We start from the raw sequence: 22,356 nt of genomic DNA on the forward strand, positions 1-22,356 counted from the left end.
TGGTTGATTTAGAAAATAATGATTGTGTTTCAGTGAGTGATTGATGCCGATGTATCTGATAGTTGTATTGCAGTGGTGATTGATTTTGAGCTTCAATGTTATTGATGGGTCCAGTATGAAAATTGGATGAAACGTGGCCTTCAAATTATGATTTTGTGTTCGAGGATTATCCAGTCTGAAAATTTATGAAACGAGGTCCCTGGAGGAAGAGAGAAGTTTGTAGCCTTCTGTATGTCGGCGCCTACATACTAGTAAACATATAAGCTAGTACAAGAGCTAGGGGGTTGTAGCTCCCTTCCAATAGAAGCTGGAGAACGAGAGAAGGTTGTAGCCTTCTGCAAGTAGAAGCCTGCATACTGGTATGAGTCTATGCTAGTACAATGTTGTAAGCAGTTCTTCTTAATATTAAAATAAGAAAGAGACGATAACAACAGGTGGTTTTCACCCACATTGGGTTTCCACCTTAAATCAAGGTGTTCATGTGTGTTTATTATGTGTGATGATCCATTTTGTTTTTAATGCACCTGGTTACTGCTTATATGGTTAATGAAGTTCTGATGCATTGATTAAAGACCAACATATGATGAATTAACTAAATCATAAGTTTGCTGGATATATGCTAGTTGCATTAAACACAGTTGCATGTACATGCGAGTTACCTTAACTGAAGTAGTGTATATGAATCTAATTATGGAAATGAAAAAGTAATTGATTTGCTAATATTGATTCACCCCCCTCTTAGTATTATTTCCAACACATTATTGCAATGGGGTTGTCATCTTATGACTCGTCACCCTCCCTTGCCCAGTGGGCATGGGCACAACCTTATATGAGTTCTACTCTATTATTTGGCCAAGTCGATGCTTACTCGTCATGTCAATGGTAAAAATCTGGTTTTCTTCTTTGTTGATTGATTACCTGAGTCCAGCAATGGACTTCCTCAGAAAGTACTATGCATGAGTCATATTGCATGGCTACTTTTGTACAATAGTGTGTTATTAATTTTTTGTGTAGTGTGGTTTGGTGTGTTGTTTTTCAAGCAGCTTTCCTGCTTATTATGTCTTTGCTTACTTTGCAGATGTCTATGACTCCTCACATCGGTTTCACTGATGGTGCTTGTCGTAGTACCTAGAATATATCATCTGTGGCATGGGCCATTTATGACCCGCATGGTGAGTTGATTGATCTTCAAGGTATTTTTTTAGGTCGAACAACTAATAACATTGCTGATTATAGTGCGGTTATCAAATTATTTTCAGAAGCCATTGCTCTTGACATTCGGGAATTGGTTTTCAACCTTGATTCACAACTCGTCGTTCTTCAACTCAATGAGAAATATTTCGTCAGAAAACCTCAGATATTGAGAATGTATTTCCATGTTCATCTATTGGAGATAAATTTTGATTACATTACATATCATTATGTTCCTAGACATATGAATACATTAACAGACACATTAGCTAATTATGTGTTGGATAGAAATTTGTCAAATATGTGAAAAAACAAAACATTTGTACCATAGTAAGCAAGGAAATATAACACACACACACACACACACACACACACACACACACACACACACACACACACACACACACACACACATATATAGGTATGTCGATAATGTTTGTCATACATCAAAACCCCAAAAAAGAATATGTGTGTTCAAGTACATCTGTGGCTCGTAGGCTCAAAAATGTAAAAGCTAGACCTATGAACTACTCAACATGGTGCTCATGATAGTATGTAACTGCTCGTACTACATGAGACAGTGGTTAGCAGATCCAGTTTGATACCCCCACTGTGCACTGTTGATATTCGTGTGGGATGTCACTCACCTAGGCATACTCTGGGATACCTGTGGTCAATCCATTGAGGTTCTGCGTGATCTCCTCCTCATTATTGCGTCCTTCCTGGTAAGGAGTGACATAAAACTAGTGAGCAACATGCCTAGCAATTGGGGACATCCCAGCAAGTCGCTCTGGTCCCACATCTGCATTTGCAAAATCGAAATGTCATGAATTATTATATTTCAAAAACAATAAAAAATAAAAAAATAAAAATGGTTTTTAACTACCTCCATCATCATAATCTTCTCCCTCTGTGAGCGAATATCTGGATCGTTGCGGAAGTCGGTACCTCTATAGGGCCAATCCTCTACTACGATTAGCTAACGTTGTAGCCACGAAAAGAAGGCGGTCTTATATGACATATGTTGGCCCCTAGTGATTCTAGGCATCAACTCACTCCAATGGACCATCCGTGGGTATCGTGGCAATGGCGGATTCACCTTAGCAGGCTGGCAGTGAAATAGTGGGATTCACTCCAGAAAGAGGGTCACTAGAACAAAGCCATATCCAAACTTCTTGAGGTTTCCTGCCTTGGCTTTGGATAGATGGCACTTCATGTTTACCTTCATGGCTTCTACCCAGTTGAAGATAGTCAGTGCTGTACAGTCTATAGCATACCGAAACTTGGATTTTTTGGACTCATGTTATGCCTAAGCCTCGGCCACTTAGTTTATGGTCAGAAACAACACTTTTATTACAAGATCCCAAACACTCATGATCTCTATCTTTCTGCTCTTTGATTTCAGTGCTTTTGGGCAGTGTTCCGCGAGAAACATGTTCACACTTGCCCCAATAAGCCTGGACCCATACATATTGATTGGTTCCCCTCTTCAGGACAATCCAGCGATGAAATAGATGTCAGAAGTTTCCAATTTTAGTTCTTGGTCACAGATTATAAAAATTTCCCGATTGACATCCCAAAGACTAATCAAATACTGTAGTAACTTGGGTTGAGCCCGAAGACCTGTTGTGAGGAATAATTTGAGGAGCCCACAGTGCCTCAGAGCATTTAAGCAATTTGGGTTTGAGCATGCACTCTCAAGAAAGGATGAGGATGTGGAAGCATTGTTGTGCGCCATTTCTATTATCCAACCAGATTGGATAAACGAAGCAAGGGAGGAATGGAAGAATGATAAAGAAGTGTGGGCACTTATTCGAAAGTTATAACAAGATTCCAGTACGTCTGATACATTTAGCCGGCAAATGATTAGTTATGGTACAAAGATCACTTATACCTTTGTAAGAATTCCCAACTAAAACAAAAGATTCTTATGGAATTGCACACTTATCCCTTAGAAGGGCACTCAGGATTTTTAAAAACTTACCACAGGGTTAAGAAGGAGATTTTTTGGGATGGCCTTAAATCAGATATTCAAAAGTTTGTGGTGGAATGTTTGGTTTGCCAACAAAATAAAGTTGAAACAATTAAGACACCAAGTCTATTACAACCTTTATCCATTCCAAGCCAACGTTGGGAGGAGGTTTCAATTGATTTTATCACAAGTTTACCCAAGTCTGAGGGAAAGAGTGTCATCATGGTGGTAGTTGACAGACTTACCAAGTATGCACACTTTTGTGCATTATAACATCCATTTTAAGCCAGTACAGTTTCTACTGCATTTATGGAAACAATTCAAAAGCTACATGGAAACCTAAAGATTGTTGTAAGTGATAGAGATCCCATTTTCACTGGAAATTTTTGGATAGAATTATTTTCTTGTCTTGGTACTCAGTTAGCTCATAGCTCATCTTATCATCCTCAATCTGATGGGAAAACTGAGATAGTAAACAAATGTTTGGAAGGATATCTTCGTTGCTTTGTATCTGATAAACAGACACAATGGGTCAAATGGTTGCCTCCGGCTGAATGGTGGTATAACACTTCCTTCCATACAGCAACAAAAATGACCCCATTTATGGCACTTTATGGGTATCAACCACCATCCATCACATCATATTTAAGAGAAAATTCTAAGGTTCAGGCAGTGGAACATCACATCGAACATCAACAACAAGTCCTCCAACTCTTAAAGGATAACCTCGTGTTGGCACAGAATAGAATGAAACAACAGGCAGATCAACATCGCAATGAAAGAAGTTTTGATGTAGGTGGTTGGGTATTCATATGGCTACAACCATATAAACAAATTTCCCTCAAGAAAGCTAAGAAGGATAATAAATTATCACCAAAGTATTATGGTCCGTACAAGGTGTTGCAAAAGATTGGTACTATGGCATACAAATTGGAGCTTCCTGCAGCTTCTCGATTGCACCCAGTTTTCCATGTTTCATGTTTAAATAAGGTTATAGCTGACAAGATCCTAGTTCAAACAATATTGCCAGAACTTGACGAGGAAGGAAAAATTATATTGGAACCGGAAGCAGTCACAGAAACAAGAACTCGACAGCTACGAAATCGATCAATTTCGGAGTATCTTATCAAGTGGAAGAACTTATCTGCTGAAGATTCCACATGGGAGGATGAGAATTTTATACAGAAGTATCCAGAACTACTCAAGCATTGAGGACAACACTTTTTTGAAGGAGAGGGGCATGTTGGGTCCCTATAATACTAGTGATACCCCATTACTATTGTAGTTATACCCCTTATTAATATTGTTGTGCCCCTATTTCCCCCATATTGTTATTTCTGTGCCCCATAGAATCCCTCTATTGTTATTTTTGTGGCTTTATATTATTATTGTTAGGTAGGCTGGGTTATATTGTGACTCCTTAGACTCCTATATATAGAAAGGAGGTTTTTTCATTTGAATCATCCAAGAATTGTTCATTTATGTAATGTAAAGGAGGTTGCCCCCTCGAAGAGGTTGAATTCTAAGGCGTTGATCTATCTTTTCTATCTTTTCTTGAGCTAGTTTCATAACAGACAGATATAGGGATCTTATGCACAAGTTACAAAAGGGTATAGGTGATCAAGATATGGACTACCATTTCAAAACAAATGGTTTTGTCAGATGTAGGGAGATGATATATTTTTCGTATGATAGTGATCTCATGAAGCTTATCCTAAGAGAATTTCATGCTAAATTGTATTCAGGTCACCCAGGCTATTAGAAGACATTGACAGTAGTGAATAACTTCTATTATTGGTTGAATTTGAAGAAGGAAGTGGCAGAGTTTGTGGCTAGGTGCTTGGATTGTCAACAAGTAAAAGCAGAGTATACACATTTAGGTGGGTTACTATAGCCGATTATGATTCTAGAGTGGAAATGGGAGTTCATTTCCATGGATTTCATTACAGGTTTGCCGAGGACATCTAGACAACATGATTCCATCATGGTTGTGGTGGAAAGGTTGACAAAAGTAACACACTTCATTTCACTGAATTCTACTTATTCAACTAATGATGTAGCACAGGTCTTTATCAGAGATGTAGTGAGGTTGCATGGTGTTCCAAAGAAGATTGTGTCATACATGGATGCCAACTTCACTTCTTGGTTTTGGAGAGAATTATTTGTAGGTTTGGGTACATAGTTGGCCTTTAGTATAACTTATCATTTGTAGACATATGGATAGACAGAGAGGGTCAACAAGATTTTGGAGGACATGATGAGAATGTACATCATGTATCAACAATGAAACTGGGAAGAGTATATTCTACTCGTTGAGTTCACTTACAATAATGGGTATCAGGAGTCTTTGAGGATGAGTCCGTTTAAGGCAATCTATTGGTGGATTTGTAATACTCCCATCAATTAGAGTGATCTAGTGAACAAGGTGTTGATAGGACAAGACATCTTGGAAGATATGGAATAGGAAATGCAAGTTATTAAAAATAATCTAAGAGAAACATGGGATAAAAAAAAAAGAGTTATGCAGATCATAACAAGATGTTTAAGAAGTTTCATGTTGGGGAACAGGTGTACTTGTGCATTAAGCCTGACAATAACTCCTTAAAAATTAGATCATTTTCCAAGTTGGCACCTCGATATTGTCGACCTTTCATGATTCTTGAGAGGATTAGATCAATGGCCTACAGACTTGTACTTCCTCCGACAATGAAAGTCCATGATGTTTTATATGTGTCATTTCTTAAGAAGTATGTTAAAGATGTTTATAATGTGATTGAATGGTTTGTATTGTAGGTGGATCTAGAAGGAAAATTCTAGCCAAAACCTTGGTGAATTTTGCAGAGAAAGATGCTCATGCCCCAGAACCGATCAATCAATCAGGTTAAAGTGTACTGGAAGCACTTTGGGCTCGATGAAGCTACATGGGAGATGACTGATCATATATGAATATGTATCCTTCATTATTTTCCAATTAAGGCAAGGAAATTTTGGTATATGTATATATGTATAGGGATGTAAATACCTCCATGAGATCTATTATAAAGTTCCAATGTGCAGTATGGTTGTCATGTTGCTATGTTTTTTGTGTTGGTTTTCTTTTCAGTAGGTTGTTCATTGTAAATACTACAACGAGCTAAGTTATAAATTTCCATGGGTAGTATGATTAAAAAATTTAGTGGTCTTGTTGGTTGTAGGTGTCATTGAACACCGAGGATGATGTTCCCCCAAGGGGGAGGGTTTTGTAATAGCCCTAGTTGAAAAATCCATGTAATAAAGTTGATAAAGGAAAATAATAACCAAGGTTATGGGACACATATTCCAAGCTAATTTTGGGCAAAAACGTAGTGATGGGGACCACTGGTGATTAATTAATGGCTATGGAAATTTGGAAAGGCTATGGCAAAGGAAAAGTGGCATTTATTGGCATTTATTTACGAAAATAATGGAAAATAGGAGAAAAGGAAGGTGAAAGGTCACAGGTTGCATGTGAGGATGGAATTGAAGAAAAAATAATGAAAATGAGGAAAATAGAGTCCTCAATCATAAAAATATTGATGAGGATCAGCTCATAGTTTTTTTCAGTGTATATTTTGTCAGTTTTATCTTGGAGCTCTCTACTCTATTCTCTCTCTCATACTCAGAGTTTTCTTGGAGTACTCTTGGAGTATTGTGGCACACTTGTGATTTGGATCAAGAAGGCAAAGGAAACGCAGGAAATAACAAGGTGACAATAGGATCAATAACTATAATGGGTTTTACTTGCAATTAATGAGTTGCATGTATGATTTACTTGCTAGTTTTTGCATGCATGGCATATGCATGAGGTTTTTTGGTTGTGATCTTTAATTGGCATGGAGGATTGCCTGGATTGATAGTGGTTTTGCCTAGCCTTTCCATTTCCTAGATATCCATGGTATTGGGGATTTTCCCTTGTGTTTTCTGATTAGTGCTCATGTTCCTTATGGCTGTGGGTTGAGTTATTGGTTCTTGGAGCCTTGGTTGGAAAAACGCTCTAGAATATTTGTAACAACTTGGGTTTGAGTTACTAGTATTGGAAGCCTTGGTTGGAAAAACAATTTGGAGCCCTTGGTGAGTTGAGTTACTAGTCTTAGAATCCCTCGCTGGTCAAACACTTTGGAGCATAGTAGCAGCTGTGGGTTGAGTTACTAGTCTTGGAAGCCATGGTTGGAACAAACCCTCTAGAGCCCTAGACAACTTAAGTGGAGACCGAGCTAGTGATGGTTAGTGATGTTCGACCATGAGGTGGAATCACTGGTTGAGGGTTGAGGTGGTTTGGCCTCTAGAAGCCCTATTTTGGTGTTCTTAGTTTATTCCATGAGATCCCACATTCATGCTTAGAATATGGCACGGTGGTGATTAGCTGAAAGAGAGACTTGGTTCAACCCAATATATGTTCCAGTGGTACGTGGAAGTCCCTAACTTTGTTGGATTTGCATATGTTAATATAAGCTCATTTTCCTTTGGTATTTCATGAGTAAATGTGGTTGTCATTATGTGGCTTTAATTTTGGTTTCATCATTGATATTCCTTTGGTTATTTGTTGGTTATAAGCATGTTTTATGACAGACTTGAGTTATGGATCTCGTCGTGTTTTTATTAGTAGATGAAATGTTAATGAATACATGACCTAATAGATGATATTGTATCTATTATAAGAAGGCATTAATCCTTCTTGATGATTCTTATATAAGTATAACACCCCTATGTTCAGATGTATATTTATGACCTGTACATTACATGTTTATGATATGTTTGACAAAATTCCTTTCATGGCTGGTAGGGTTCATGTCAATTCCTTATTCAAGTGTTTGCATTAGTAGCTTTAGTTCATCATTATTTACCATTTTTGGAAGTTTCATGAAATTATGGGCAAAGGCTTGAGTCCTAGCCCTAGAAAAGTGGCTCAGAATTCCAGGTTGTTGGAACAAAACTTCTTGAAAAATGTTGCAGTTGCATGGATGCCTTACTGTGAGAGAAACTGGAGGGTTTCAGTCACATGGAAGGATTGTCATGGGAGTGCCTGGGGGTATGGTTTAGTGTAAAATCAGGTTGTCTCAAGGGTTGGACACCTGGAGGGGTTGGTTGGCTCATGAAGGTTCTGTAGCTTTTGAGGAAAGTCAGATTGGTCTTGTCTTGTCGGTTTGACTTCCTTAATTTTACATGGGAAGTTGAATCATCTCATAGTAAATCTTCATCACATATTTACCTTGGTGTACTGGTTAGCTTGGGTATATGTGGGAGGAGGGTGTTACATGGTTCTTGGGATTAGGAACAAATTCAATAGGATCATGGGAATAAATGAGACAACTATTTTTAGAAAAATATAAATATTATTGCATTCAACATGATCATAATGAAGAAATTTGTAAAGTGAGCCAAAGAGAGGATGAAAGTATTGAATATTTCTTGTAAATATTTGTTTACAATATTAAAATGGAAAACAACATAGATTAAGATTTGAAAATTTTAAAACCTTTTACTTCGAGCAATTAGGGATGAATGGATTGAGCTCTTAAATTTGATGGGTAAAGGAGATGTATCCCAACTTTCTTTTCAATAAATTTGTGAATTATGCAAGCATATATCATGAGGAGAGAAAAATATGGTAAAGGTCCTCAAGACCCAACCATGGAAAGAGTAAGTAAGTTTAGCTGGTATGGTAAGTAGAGTTGAACTTGGTCATTTATTGGAAAATTTCAAAATTGATATCCTTGGAAATTTAAGGGAACAAATTGATTTGCTAAGGGTTCAAAATAAACAAAGGCATAAAATGTTACATTATCTATATTTTTTCCTAGATGTAGAAGAAAACATCCTTTAAGAGAATTTCCCTTAGATAACACCGAGATATGTGTTATTTGTGCATAGAAACATGTGACAAAGGATTGCCCATATCTACAAGATTGAAATCAACCTATCAATAATATAATGGAAGAAATGATGCCTCAAAACAACTTTTATTTGTTGTACCAAGAAGGCCTTGGCAACCCTGACAACCAGGTAATATGCAATATCCTACTTAAAAATTCCAAGCTTATCGACAATATCCCCAAAGTAATTGGAATACACCATTACCTTGGCAACCTTGGCTACCTAAAGCTCAAACTAAACCTTGGAAAATATGTTGGAAAGGAGAATATGGGAGAAATAATAATCAATATTATCCATCATATACTCAATATCTTCAATATTGACCTCATCAATCTTACGAACCTCATCCATCACAATTCCAACCATAACCGCAATTGAATTTTGGTCAAGCTTTCAAATTACCTTCTACAAAAACACCTCAAAGGCCTACCCAATTGCTTACACAACCAATTTTGAATCCAAATAATAAAGAAAATCAACCCACTTATAATGTTGAGATTAAATTTTTTCAAACATATATGAATGCTCCTCTTGATCTAAACGACATTCATCATAGATTAGGAAAAGTATTGCAAAAAAATTCCCTTGTATTCCTTGAAGAAAAAAGAGAGGAATAAATTCAGGATAAAAATAGATGATACATTGATAAGACAACCTAACTCCACACCTCCAGAAAATCAACCTTCTACATCTTCTTAAAATCCTTCTTTTCCAAAGAGATTAAAAATAGATAAGAATGTAGAAAAGTAATTATTTTTAAAAGAATATGATACACTAGATGAGTTAAGGAATATTTGTATTAAAATTAGTTTGTTGCAAGAAATAAAGACATTCCTATATATGAAAAAACAATAAAGAAATTATGTATTAAAAAACCAAGAAGAAAAAAGAAAATAACTTCAAAAGGTACATCTTATTGGAAAGCTAGTGGATATAATGATGGGAAGAACTTCATAGAAAAATATCTATATCTAGGAAGTCCCATTGTGAAATATCAATAATATTGCAATTCCAAATACATTGATTGATCCAAGAGAAATAATAAATGTAATGAACAAAAGTATTATGGATGAATTACAATTAAGCAATATTCGATATACACCAATTTCATAGATCCACTATATAACTAGAAGGTATACTAGAATATATATCCATATCTTTATATTCATGGGAATACCTAGTTGATTTTATGGTTCTTACACCGGAAACCAATATGGGAGGTCATCCATTAATATTAGGAAGGCCTTTGTTAGCCATGACCAATGCATATTTTAGCTGTAGATATAGTGATGTGACAATTTCTAATGGCAATGCAATAAAGAAGTTTACACTTTATCCTCCAGATAAAGAAACTACTAAATTTAAAGATAACGAATAGGTTGATGATGAAAATAATCATGAAGATATACAACCTGTTTTGATAAGTTTACAAGCAATGTCTATCAAACAAGATGACAAAATAAAATCAAATAATGCAACTTATAAAATTTTAAGAATTTCCTCACTATCTTGACGAGCAAACAAAAAATTATCATGTGAATATGTTAGATAATAATTTTCAAGAAATTTGTAGGATAGAATATTTTTCGTCACATAATTTCATGCTATCATTAAATTCTATGGACAAATTTGGTAGTATTCTTGTAGAAATTAGTATAGGTAAAACTGTAAATATTAATTCTAGCCTGGAAGAATCTCAAAAAGATCAATGAATAAAGATGCTACGAAAAAATTCCTCTGCTTTTGCATGGGAACATACAAATATGAAAGGTATCAATCCTAATAATTATATGCATCACATATATATACAATAAAATGCTAGACCTATTAGATAATGTCAAAGAAGGATGAATCCTAACTTGAGGGAAATTGTAGAAGAAGAATTGCAAAAATGGTTAAATCTTAACTTGATTTATCCAATTCCATTAGGGGGATTTTGAAGTCTAAAATGGGTTTCCTAAGGAAAATAATAAAATAAGACTTATGAATTTTTAAAGAACAATAAAGGAAATTATTATTTTTTTTAGTGTATTTTTGACTTATCTCCTTTTAGGTTCACTCAAATTTCAAGAGTAGACATCGACCATTGGATGCATAATTAAATTCCACATCCAACGAGTACCCACTATGCATACTTCTGAGTAGATCGACATAAAAAAAAAATGAAAATGCATAAAAAAACTGTGTTCAACATGTTTTTTTCTCGTATTTTCAAATTTTTTTACGCTGATCTACTCGAAATGATGCATAGTGCATACTCGTTGGATGTGAAATTTAATTCCACATACAATGGGTGTCTACTCTTGAGATTTGAGTGGACCTGCAAGGAAATAAGTTGAAAATACAATAAAAAAGTAGTTTACTTATTTTCTTCCATAAATATTTTCCCTTGGGGATGACATCATCATCTTGAATCCTAATGGTTCTTTTAAAGTTAATTTTGTTAGTACATTTTTTTAGGCCTGTGTTCTACCTCAAAATTCCCTTAATTCTAGCATTCAGTTGTTTTCACCATTGGTTATTGTGCCAAAGAAAAATGATAAGCTGGGAGTCTGCATAGACTATAGAGAGTTAAATAAGACTACCTTGAAAGATCATTTTCCACTTCCTTCCATTGATCAAGTCTTAGATATAATAATAGGCAAGAAATATTTTCTTTTCTTGATGATTTTAGTGGCTATAATCAAATACAAATAGCACTGGAATATTAGGATGAGACTACATTTACATGTCCATGGGGAACATACACATATAGAGTATTACCTTTTGGACTATGCAATGCTCTTGCTACATTCCAAAGAGTTGTTTTAGATAAAAATTTTGACTTGATTCAATATTACGTTGAATTGTATATGGATTATTCCACGATATATGGAAATAATTTTGAAGAAACCTTAGAAAATTTTGAAAAATTCCTTATAAGATGCTAAGAAACTAACTTTTCGTGAAGCCATGAAAAATGTTTTATGATGTTTAATGAAGGTATTGCTTTGGGACATTATATTTCAAGTATTGGAATTAAGGTTGATATGGAAAATATTTTCCTTGGATATGCATGCTATTATAGGAGATTCATAGAAAACTTCAAAAAAATTACTTCACCACTTTTCAAATTATTCATTGGAATCCCTCAGTGAATTAGCTTTTGATTCTCTGAAACAAAATATTTCTAAAGAACCTATTTTAAAAGGGAAAAATTGGTCCCTCTCATTCCATATTTCTATAGATGCTTCACATATAGCTCTAGGGGTTGTACTTGGACAAAAAGATCAACAAACTCCTTATGCCATTTATTATATAAGTAAAAAATACACTCCTATAGAGTTGAATTATATTGTAAAAGGAGTCTCATGCAGTAGTCCATGTCATCAATGAATTTATACATTATATCATTAAGTATGAAATTTTTGTTCATACAGATCATTCTGCAATTAGATATTTAATGAAAAACCTATAACTTATGGCAGATTATTAGATGGCTCTTGTTGTTACAGGAATTTAATATCGCTATATTGGAAAAACCTAGAAATGAAAGCACAATTGTTGGTTTTCTTTCTAAAGTCTAGAATAATAATATAACAATTCATGTAGAAGATAATTTTTCTAATGGACATGTTTTTTCAATTTCTACTATATCTCTTTGGTTTGCAGATATTGCTAACTATTTGGAAACATGAAAATTACCACAATAATTATCATCAATAGAGAAACAAATTGTTATCAAACTCGGTACACCGCACTCTTGGATAGAAGGATAACCTTTCCAAGCAAGAGCTAAGTTGATCATCAAATGGTTTGTGAGAGAAAATGAAATACCAGATATATTGAAAGCTTGTCATGATGAGCCATGTGGAGGACATTTTTTTGAAAAGAGATCTACTTAAAAAATTCTTCTCTTTGAATATTATTGGCCTACCCATTTTAAGGATTCCAAACAATATGTTAGAGCATGTGATAGTTGTTAGACAATGGGAAGACCATTTCAAGCATATGAGATGCCTCTATAACCTCAAGTATTTATAGAGCCATTTGAAAAATGGGCTCTAGATTTCGTAGTTCCAATGAATATAGCATCTAGGAAGAAAAGTTGTATTTGTGTTTGTATTGATTATGTGAAAAAATGTGTAGAAGCTAAACCTTTAATTTTTGTTATTGAAAATGTTGTCATAACATTTATTTTTTGAAGGTATATTCATTCATTTGGTGTCCCAAGAGAAAGTGTTACAAAACAGGGTGCATACTTTACATCTAATCTTGTCCAGAAGATTGTGGAGTAATATAAAATTAAGCATCGAAAGTCTAATCGATATCACCCATAAGCCAATGTGCAAGTGGAATCAACAAACAAAGTTATTGAAGCTATTATGACCAAGACAATATGTCTACATCATAAAGATTGGGTAGATAGGCTTCTAGAAGCACTATGGGCATACTAGACCACATGGACGAATGCTATTGGAAATACAACATATGAACTTGTTTATGGAAAGTAAGTTTTTCTTCTCATAGAGTTTCGAGTGGAGACCTTCAGAATAACATAAAGATTGGGATTAGATCTCTAAGAAGAACAAAAGCAAAGGTTAGCAAAATTAAATGAACTAGATGAAATTATACAAGATGTCATTCAAAGAACTAATATCATCTAGCAACAAATGACAAGGTGGCACAACAATTTCATGAAGATGAAGAATTTTAAACTAGGTGATTGGGATCTCTTATTTATTTCCAAATTTAAAGATCCAAGGAAAGTTTTAAACACATTGGTTGGGTCCTTGTGAAATAGAAATTGTCTCTGAGAATGGATTAATCAGAGTAAATAATAATGATGAAGATGTTGTTATTTCTCTTTCTAATGGGCATAGATTTAAATTGTATCATAATCCCTTAACAAGAGAAAAATTTGTTCAAAACCCTCAGTAACATTTAGAAATGGAGATAGTGAGAAATGAAGATCATTCTCCTTCTCCACCAAACTCAATTTAACTTTTCTTCTAAATAATAACAAAAATAATAATAAAGTATTGTTACACAAAAATATCGTCACCATGATTATTTGCAGTCAGTATGGGTCTATCATCACTTGTACTGTCCTCCTAAGCAGGTCTCAGACCTCAGCTCTTCAAGTCAAGCTTTGAAAATGAGAGAAAGACATTAAAAATCAATGAAACTCTGGTTCCACACTTTCTCTCACTATCACCTGCGGTCCTGCACCTTCTGTTTACAAAAACTGCGGACCTGCCCGCTCTGTCCCTAAAGGTGTGGGTGCAGACCCTTGTGAAAGTCAAAAGGTGCAAGTTTTATCTTAAAAAACTCACTTTGGTTTAATTCTAGAGGATTCTAGAAGGAATTTTGACGTGGATTGTTCGCTCTGAGGTGGTTCATGCATCCCAAAAGAGAAGGAGCTAATCCCTTGATGAGAGGAGCTATCCCTTTGAAGGAGGGCTTTATCCCTTTGAAGGAGGACCTAGTAACCTCCCTCCATTGCACTATAAATTCAGGCATTGGGCTGGTTGCTGAAGAGGTTAGAAGCTGAACATTTTTTAGGGTAAATGCTGGTGAAATCAAGACTTCCTAGTTGAGCTTAAGAGGAGAGATCACATACCTTTTTGGCTTCATTGGGGAGTGAGTGAAACTTGTCAAAGTAGAGGAGACTTCTTGCTGGACCCTGGGAGGAGCTTGTACAGCGTCAAGGCACAGGTTGTAAAGTTCTTCTTCTTTTGAATTAATACAATCAAACTCATTTTTCTCAACAAGTATCTCATGTTATTTGTTTCATGGACTCCTTGACTTTCATGTTAAATATGTTTTATGATATTGGTTTTTCAGGTGCTATTTGATTTGTTTGCCTTGTTTGTGTTTGCAGATTCGCGACAAAGGAGCTCATTTGGATCGAAGGAGCGAGGGCATCCACAAACTTGTGTTGGACCTAAGGTAGGCCCTAAAAACACTTGTTTGCCATTGTTTATAAAAGCATATTTAGAGAAAGATAGTGTCTGGTTGGTTTGCTTGTCATTAGGTCTTCTTTAGATTCTAGGAAGGTCTATCTTCCACAAGATCGACTTATTCCGTGTGACAAGTATAATAAAGTATATTTAGCTTTCTTCAAAATTTTGAAATTTTGAATTCCTTGTTATCTACATTTCTAGCATCTTGAATCTTATTTTTCTATTGCAAACAAGAATAATCAATAGCAAAAACATCAAAATATTGTTCCTTCAAAGATATACATCAACCTTCAGTTAAAAATAGAGGCATGATGCTCTATACCAAGGTTTATTAGTCTGTCAAATTTCTATAGCTGATTTTTTTAAATAGCCATTTAATTCTTCAAAGATGATAAAATCATTTTTATTTTTATCACCGTAATCAATAATCAATGTCAAGAAGAACAAGTTTCAACATTCATCATAATTAGGCAGCAGGATAAAAAAAACTCAACTCAAAGAACAATTCAACTACAATAGTAGATCAAATCAAAGACCTATTTCAAAAGAAGAATATTCAGAGTTATCAAAGGTAACAAAAAGGTAAAATTTTGCTTGTTTTTATTAAGGGAACTATAAAAAATAGTACAATGGACATTTGTTATCAACCCAAGTTTAAGGAGGCGTAGTCTAAAAGGCCTTCCTCATCAATAAATGATAGAAATTGCTTTATAACCACTTGGTTTACCATATTCGTCATATCTATCTATCATATCTTAATCTTACCTATCAATCCATGAAACAAAATCCCGAAATATAATTAAAAGACAAGCTTGAAGTCGTATCAATAAGAAAGATAATCATAAAAGGTTGGATAATTTTCCATTATTATTTCCACCCCCAACAATACTCAACCATCATCTACCACCTTCTCCATTTCATGCAGTAGCCAATACTTTGTCATTATTCCTTATCATTGATTTGCCACCCTCACACAACAATGACTAAGAGTGACATTCTAAAACTCCAAATTCTTGTGTATAGAATATGGTTATCATAGTGAGATTTGAACTAGTTGGAAATAATTTCTTAAATCCCAAATGAAATATGCGATTACAGAAGGTGGGATGGCTTAATTTCTTTGAGAAATTTCAAGGGCATGATGTTAAAGTGACTTAAGTATTTGCTAGAGTGTTTGCCAAAGTAGAAGCAAAAATTGAGGATATTGTTGAAGAAAGTGTAACTATGTTCGGTCTTCATAAATCTAATTTTTATCTCTGTACTTGTAAAAGAAAATAAATATTATTTTTGTAACTTATAGAAGTAAGTTTCTTTCTCATTGCATAGGTCTAACACATTTCAAAGTGCTATAGGGTAGTCAAAGAGTCAAAATAAATATTGAATACCCTTAAGGGCATGCTACACCATGTATATTTATGTATTAGAGTCCAAGAAACACCTCCAAAAACTTTCACAAGCCTCCTCCATATGTCGGCATCATAAAAGGAAGAAATCAAAATTATAGAGATCAAGTTGACCTCAAGTCGGCCTAATAGGAGGGGCAGACTCCTCTCTAAAGGGTCATATGACATCACAAAAGAACCATCATCTCATCCTTGAAATCAATGAAGAAGGAAGACAAGTAAAGGTTATAATAAGGACGAAGAAAGGTGTCTCTAGTGTAATGAATAAGGAAGACGAGTAAAGGGTATAAGAAGGATGACAAAAGGTGTCTCTAGTGCAATGAAGAAGGATGGAAGAAAACCAAGTTTTATAGGGTTGTCTTAAGTCCTATTATAATCACACGTGTGAAGGAAGGGAGGCTCTCTCTACTATCATAACAACCCTCCTATTGCAGTCATACAAAGAGAATTGATTGGGCTAAGAAATAGTGCCTATTAGGTCTCCTACTCAAGCGAAGAAGGATACTACTCAAGTGGAGGAAAGAGAATGAGTCAAGAACCATTTCGTGAAGAAATCCCATCACATGTGCTAAGAATTAGGGCCACAATGCTGCCACATCAGATATGCAAATATATCAAAAGAAAGAGCTTGATTGGATAAAGTATAAGGTCCTATTCCTAAGTGAGAAATTCTACAAAGGAAAAAAGAGAAATATATCTTCTAAGGCAAGCACAACTAGGGTTGCTATCAGTTGATGGAAGAAGAACATAGTGAGAGAATGAAGTGTCAAAAGAAGGAGGATGAAGTGCCAGAAGAAGGAGGAAAAAGTGCTGCAAAACGAAGTGATCTCAGATCAAAGGAAAAAGGCTTGAGTTGTTATTGGAGGATCTTCTTGTCAAGGGTCTAGGGTTTTACATTTTTCAACTGAAGCTTCAATAATAGAATTTGAAGAAGGGTTTTCCTCTCGAGGAGAGAGAGGTTTTTTCCTAGCTGAGAGCCAACATCTTGTGTTCTCTTCTCTTGCGTTTTTGGTAACTATTTTATAAGTTAGATGACATACAATAATAATAAGAAGAAGAATACCATGTTAACAAGAGAATTAAAAGCACTTCACAAATTGTTATCATTGATAGAAGAATCTCATCATAACTCATATGCCCTAGATTCTTAACCCTGGTATCAGAGCTAAGGTGACACATCAAGCAAGGGCATCTCAAGAAACACATACATGGTTGAAGCATCATATATACACACTAAGGGGATCAAATTCATCAAAGACAAGGAGGTCTACCATCTACCAATCTAGATCCATCAAGAAGGACTACAAAGAAAGAAGAGCCTTTCATATAAAGGCACCTACAAGAGGATCCATTCATAAGAATAATTTACATCAAGATACATCATCTTCAAGAAAATGAAAACACTCCAATTTAAGACACACACACTAATAAGTCTTCATCACCAAGAAATATCTTTCAAAGCACCTTGAAGGAGGAATTTTGAAGATATCTAATATCCAAGAATACAAATCATCAAATCTTCAAGGAAGTAGCAAGACTTCTTCATCACCAACAATATCAAGTAAGTATTTGTATTTCCTCTTATAAACATATCACAATGTACGTTTGCAAGGAAAGTAAAAAAGTCGTTGGAACTGCTAATTTCCTTGCATGGAAAAAGAGGATTGATTTACTTCTCAAGGAGAATGAACTTCTAGACCACATCAAAGGGAGTATCATTGTCCCTGCTACAGAACAAACTCAAGCCCTAGAAAATTATAATAAGGATGAAACAAGGGCTCAAAGAGTTCTAATAGAATACATTAAGGGCTCTCTCATTCCTTATGTTTCCAAACTTGAAGCATCAAAAGAAATCTATGATAAACTGGTGGAGCTATTCTCAGTTAGAATAGTTGGAGAAGTGATATCATTATGTAATGAATTTTATAAGATGAAGATATCCAAGGAAGTAAAAACTACCTACTTTATGAAAATATCTAAGATGAGAGATTGGCTACAAGAGCTAGGAGAATTTATGGCTAACAGAGAAATGACAACTGTAGTAATCAATGCTCTACCTGAGGAATGAGGCAACATCACATCAAGTATATATGCCAAGAAGGAAGCTACCCCACTAAATGAACTTTGGTCTCTATGAAAAATTGTGGAGATTAGACTCAAAGTCAAAGATGATATGGGATCAAAGGATCAAGCATTTGCTGCTATGGTCAAGAGAAGAGGAAAATTTGGCAAGTTTGGTCCACGAAGGAAGGGTAACAAAGATATGTCCAAAGTCCAATGCTTTTGTTGTCAAGAATATGGACACTATAAGAGGGATTTTTCCAAAATTGAAGAAGGAAAATAATAAGAGGAAACGAGAAGAAGCTCACATTACCCAAGAAGTGAAAGAAGAAGAGAAGAAGTAGAAAAAGGAGGACCCTCCAGATCTCTACTATGATTAAAGTCAACTTCTTCACAAAAGTCTTCTTTCAAGGTTTTGGGTATCATAGGAACATGTAGAAGTAGGATAGAATGCATAGTTTATGAAAATAGGCATCTTCAGGAATATAGGAGAATTATGTAGAGATAGCTCAGATAAAGATATTCATGTAGGAAGGATGTAGCTTTTGAATGACCTCATCAATGTAGAAAGGAATTATCATAATCAAATCTTAGAAAGCCAGTATCACCAACAAGAAGGAGCATTTGCAGGATGAGTACTACTAAAATCCTCTTGTGGAATCTTCAATAGAAGGTTCATAACTTCAAGTAAAGAATATGTCACGATAGGAATTCCACTCATAGGGATTTAAGAAAGGATGATATGCATGCAAGAAAAGATGAAGCAAAGTAAAGGGAATTGAGGCAATCTCAATATATGAAGCTGTCAAAGGAAGCTGAGATGACCAAGAAAATAACTAATATGAGTTATATATGCATCTATGTTTTCAGTTAAAAATTCATGTCATCATATGTATTAATGAGCATGGGGAATGAGTCTAAAAACAAGGTCAAGAATAGGAAAGATCTATCTCATTAATAATATGCTCAAAGGCATGCTTCACATGCCAATAAAGGTAAACATGAGAAATGTCCTCATAAGGAGTATGAGGTGGTTGAATTAAAAACATATGAAGAATCATATGGGAAAAGATATCAGAGATGAAAGGAAACCATGATCACTAGGAATCATCATCCAACAAATTTGTTGAAGACATCTCCTAGAAGAAGGCATCAGAACTCTGACAAAGGAAGAAAAATATCAAAGGACCCTTGACACCCCGAAAGGCCTTGGAGATATGAAAGTGAAGGATACTTATTCAAGCCAACAAGATGACATGATGTAAATCCATCTAGCAAGGTAGTATTTAATTTAATTTTTGAGTAATATCTGGATGAAGTCATGCAGGGCTACTAGAACAAAGCACATTAAAGTGAAAGTACAACTAAGAAATCATATGATGAATGTAAATTCCAAAAAGAAGCATGATGAAAATGAAGTAGCTTTATGACGAAATTTCCAAACATGTACCAAGAAGGAAACTTTCCATGAAGGAAGAAAGGACATGAAAAACCAAGAAGGAAAGTGATCAATGGTTGATGCCCTACAAGGAAGAAGCATGACAAAATTCATGACATCAAGAAAATAATTGATAAAGCAGTTAAAGGACCCATAAAGAAGAAGTTGCTAATGTATGAAAAGTTCCTAGTTTAGAAGGAGCTCGGTCAAGTCCCTGGTCAGAGGGAGCTTGGATACATTCCTTTACACGAATGTGCTTATCTTCCCTAGTTGAAAGGGAGAGATAGACAGAACATTCTTTTCTTCACTTGGGAATAAAATGCAAGGATTGGGTAATTATTTGGCATCTGATGCACTTTGAGGATGTGTAAGGAATCCAAGATAAGAGTAGGCAAGAGGAACGATATTCTTTGAGGGCTGGGAATCCAAGATAAGAATAGTCCTAGAAGGTCATACTCAGTGAACACCCAGGTGGGTGTGTACCTTGAGAGACAATGATAAATGTCTCTATAGTAATTGGTCTCACCAACAATGTGCTCTAATGTAATGAGATATAGAGCTGTCACTGAAGGCCTTTCTCTGGAAATGATGTTGGTTACTATGATGCTATAACATATGGATTACCAATCTGATTTCTCTTATGTGAATTCTTCAGATTGAAAATGGCCAAACACCTTGTAATGATTTATGAATACCTCCCTAGTTAAGAGTGAGTGTTGAAGAAAGTGTAACTAGGTTTGGTCTTCATAAATGTAATTTTGATCTTTGTAATTGTAAAACAAAAGAAATATTATTTTTGTAAATTATAGAAATGACTTTCTTACTCATTTCATAGGTCTAGCACATATCAAATTGCTATAAATTAGTCAAAGAGTCAAAATGAATATGAATACCCTTAAGGGCATGCTACACCGTGTATATTTATGTATTAGAGTCCAAGAAATACCTCCAAACAAAGTCACAAGCCTCCTCCATTTGTCAACATCATAAAAGGAAGCAATCCGAATTATAGAGATCAAGTAATCTTCAAGTCATCAAGTCGGCCTCAATTCAGCCTAATAGGAGGGGAAGATTCCTATATAAAGGGTCATATATGAGCCACCATTTGATGTATTTGAGGAAAAATAAATAATAAAAGCACTAAAACAAGAAATAATAGAGTTAGAAGTTTTACAACAACATATTAATATTGGAAATGAAACTCACAAAGCACAGAATTAGAAAATGCTCAACATGATGTATTATTGGTATAAATAGAATTCAAAACTGAACAAATCCAACATGACACTAAAATTTAAGATCAAGGGTTTAAAGGATAAATTATTCACGAAGAAACTTAGGTGGTCAATGAAAATGAAGAAAATGAGCACTCAGAGTAACCTGGATGTCCTTATTCAAGCCTCTTAAATCGTGCCATGACAAGGAGAGATTAATTTTTTTTGTAATTTTGACAATGCATGATGACATGTAAGATCTTCATTATGGGGGAATGATGAGGTCAAATAATTAGCTCCTTCATCACTTTGCTAACCTATTTTTGACCATTTTACCCTTTTAGGAAATGATCATAACCATCCTTTCTCATACTTTTTCAATCATCCATACATATACAAGCTATTAGAGATACATAGGTTACAAGAAAATAATTTTTTAAGGTAATATGTCCATATTTTATTGTTTTATATATTTTCTCTCTAAAAGTGAGATAACATGAAATTATTGCAAAAATTAAGATATTTTTTAGTTGCCCTCCAGTTTTAAGCAAAATTGCAGGTTGGAACACTTCAAGGGCCAACTCAACAAAGAATGAAGAATGCGGCAAAATGTATCAAGATGTTTATCCACCTATCAGACACAACCAACAAGCAAAAATGTCATCCCTACAACTCAGTTAGTGACCTAGTCAACAAAGCAAACAGATACAGCGTATGTCATAGGTTTGTGAGGGATCATGGTATAGCACAATATATTTTTCACAATACATCGTGGTAGGAATCATCACATCATGGAAAAATATTAAAAAGAGAGAATAAATAACAAGATTCATGTTTATAATGATCAACATTTGGATCTCTAAGATCCATACATCGTCGCGTAACAAACTCTAAGTTATCATTATCTTATTTTGAATTATAGCATAGAGATTTTGAGCTATGATTATCTCATTCTAAAAAATAGCAATAAGATTATGAAGTTGGTTGATTTGAAAACTTCATAAATATTGTAGTTTTTCTCATAAGGAACAAGAAATACTGAAGTTAAGATTTATTGTATGAACATTGTGTTTTTAATGTAGTTTTCAATATAATGGAGTAATATCATTCCTGCACATAAATGCATATGTGATTTCAGTTACTAGTTAAATTCTGAGTTTCTCCAAGCACATGTGACCAACCAGGAGGACCCCTTGTGCTAGGACATGCACTGCTTCTTGTTTAATAAGTTCATTTATTT

The sequence above is a fragment of the Pinus tabuliformis genome, chromosome 6 (assembly GCF_031772625.1).
Source record: "Pinus tabuliformis cultivar Carrire ecotype Pingquan chromosome 6, CPIR1, whole genome shotgun sequence".
NCBI classification, from domain to species: domain Eukaryota; kingdom Viridiplantae; phylum Streptophyta; class Pinopsida; order Pinales; family Pinaceae; genus Pinus; species Pinus tabuliformis.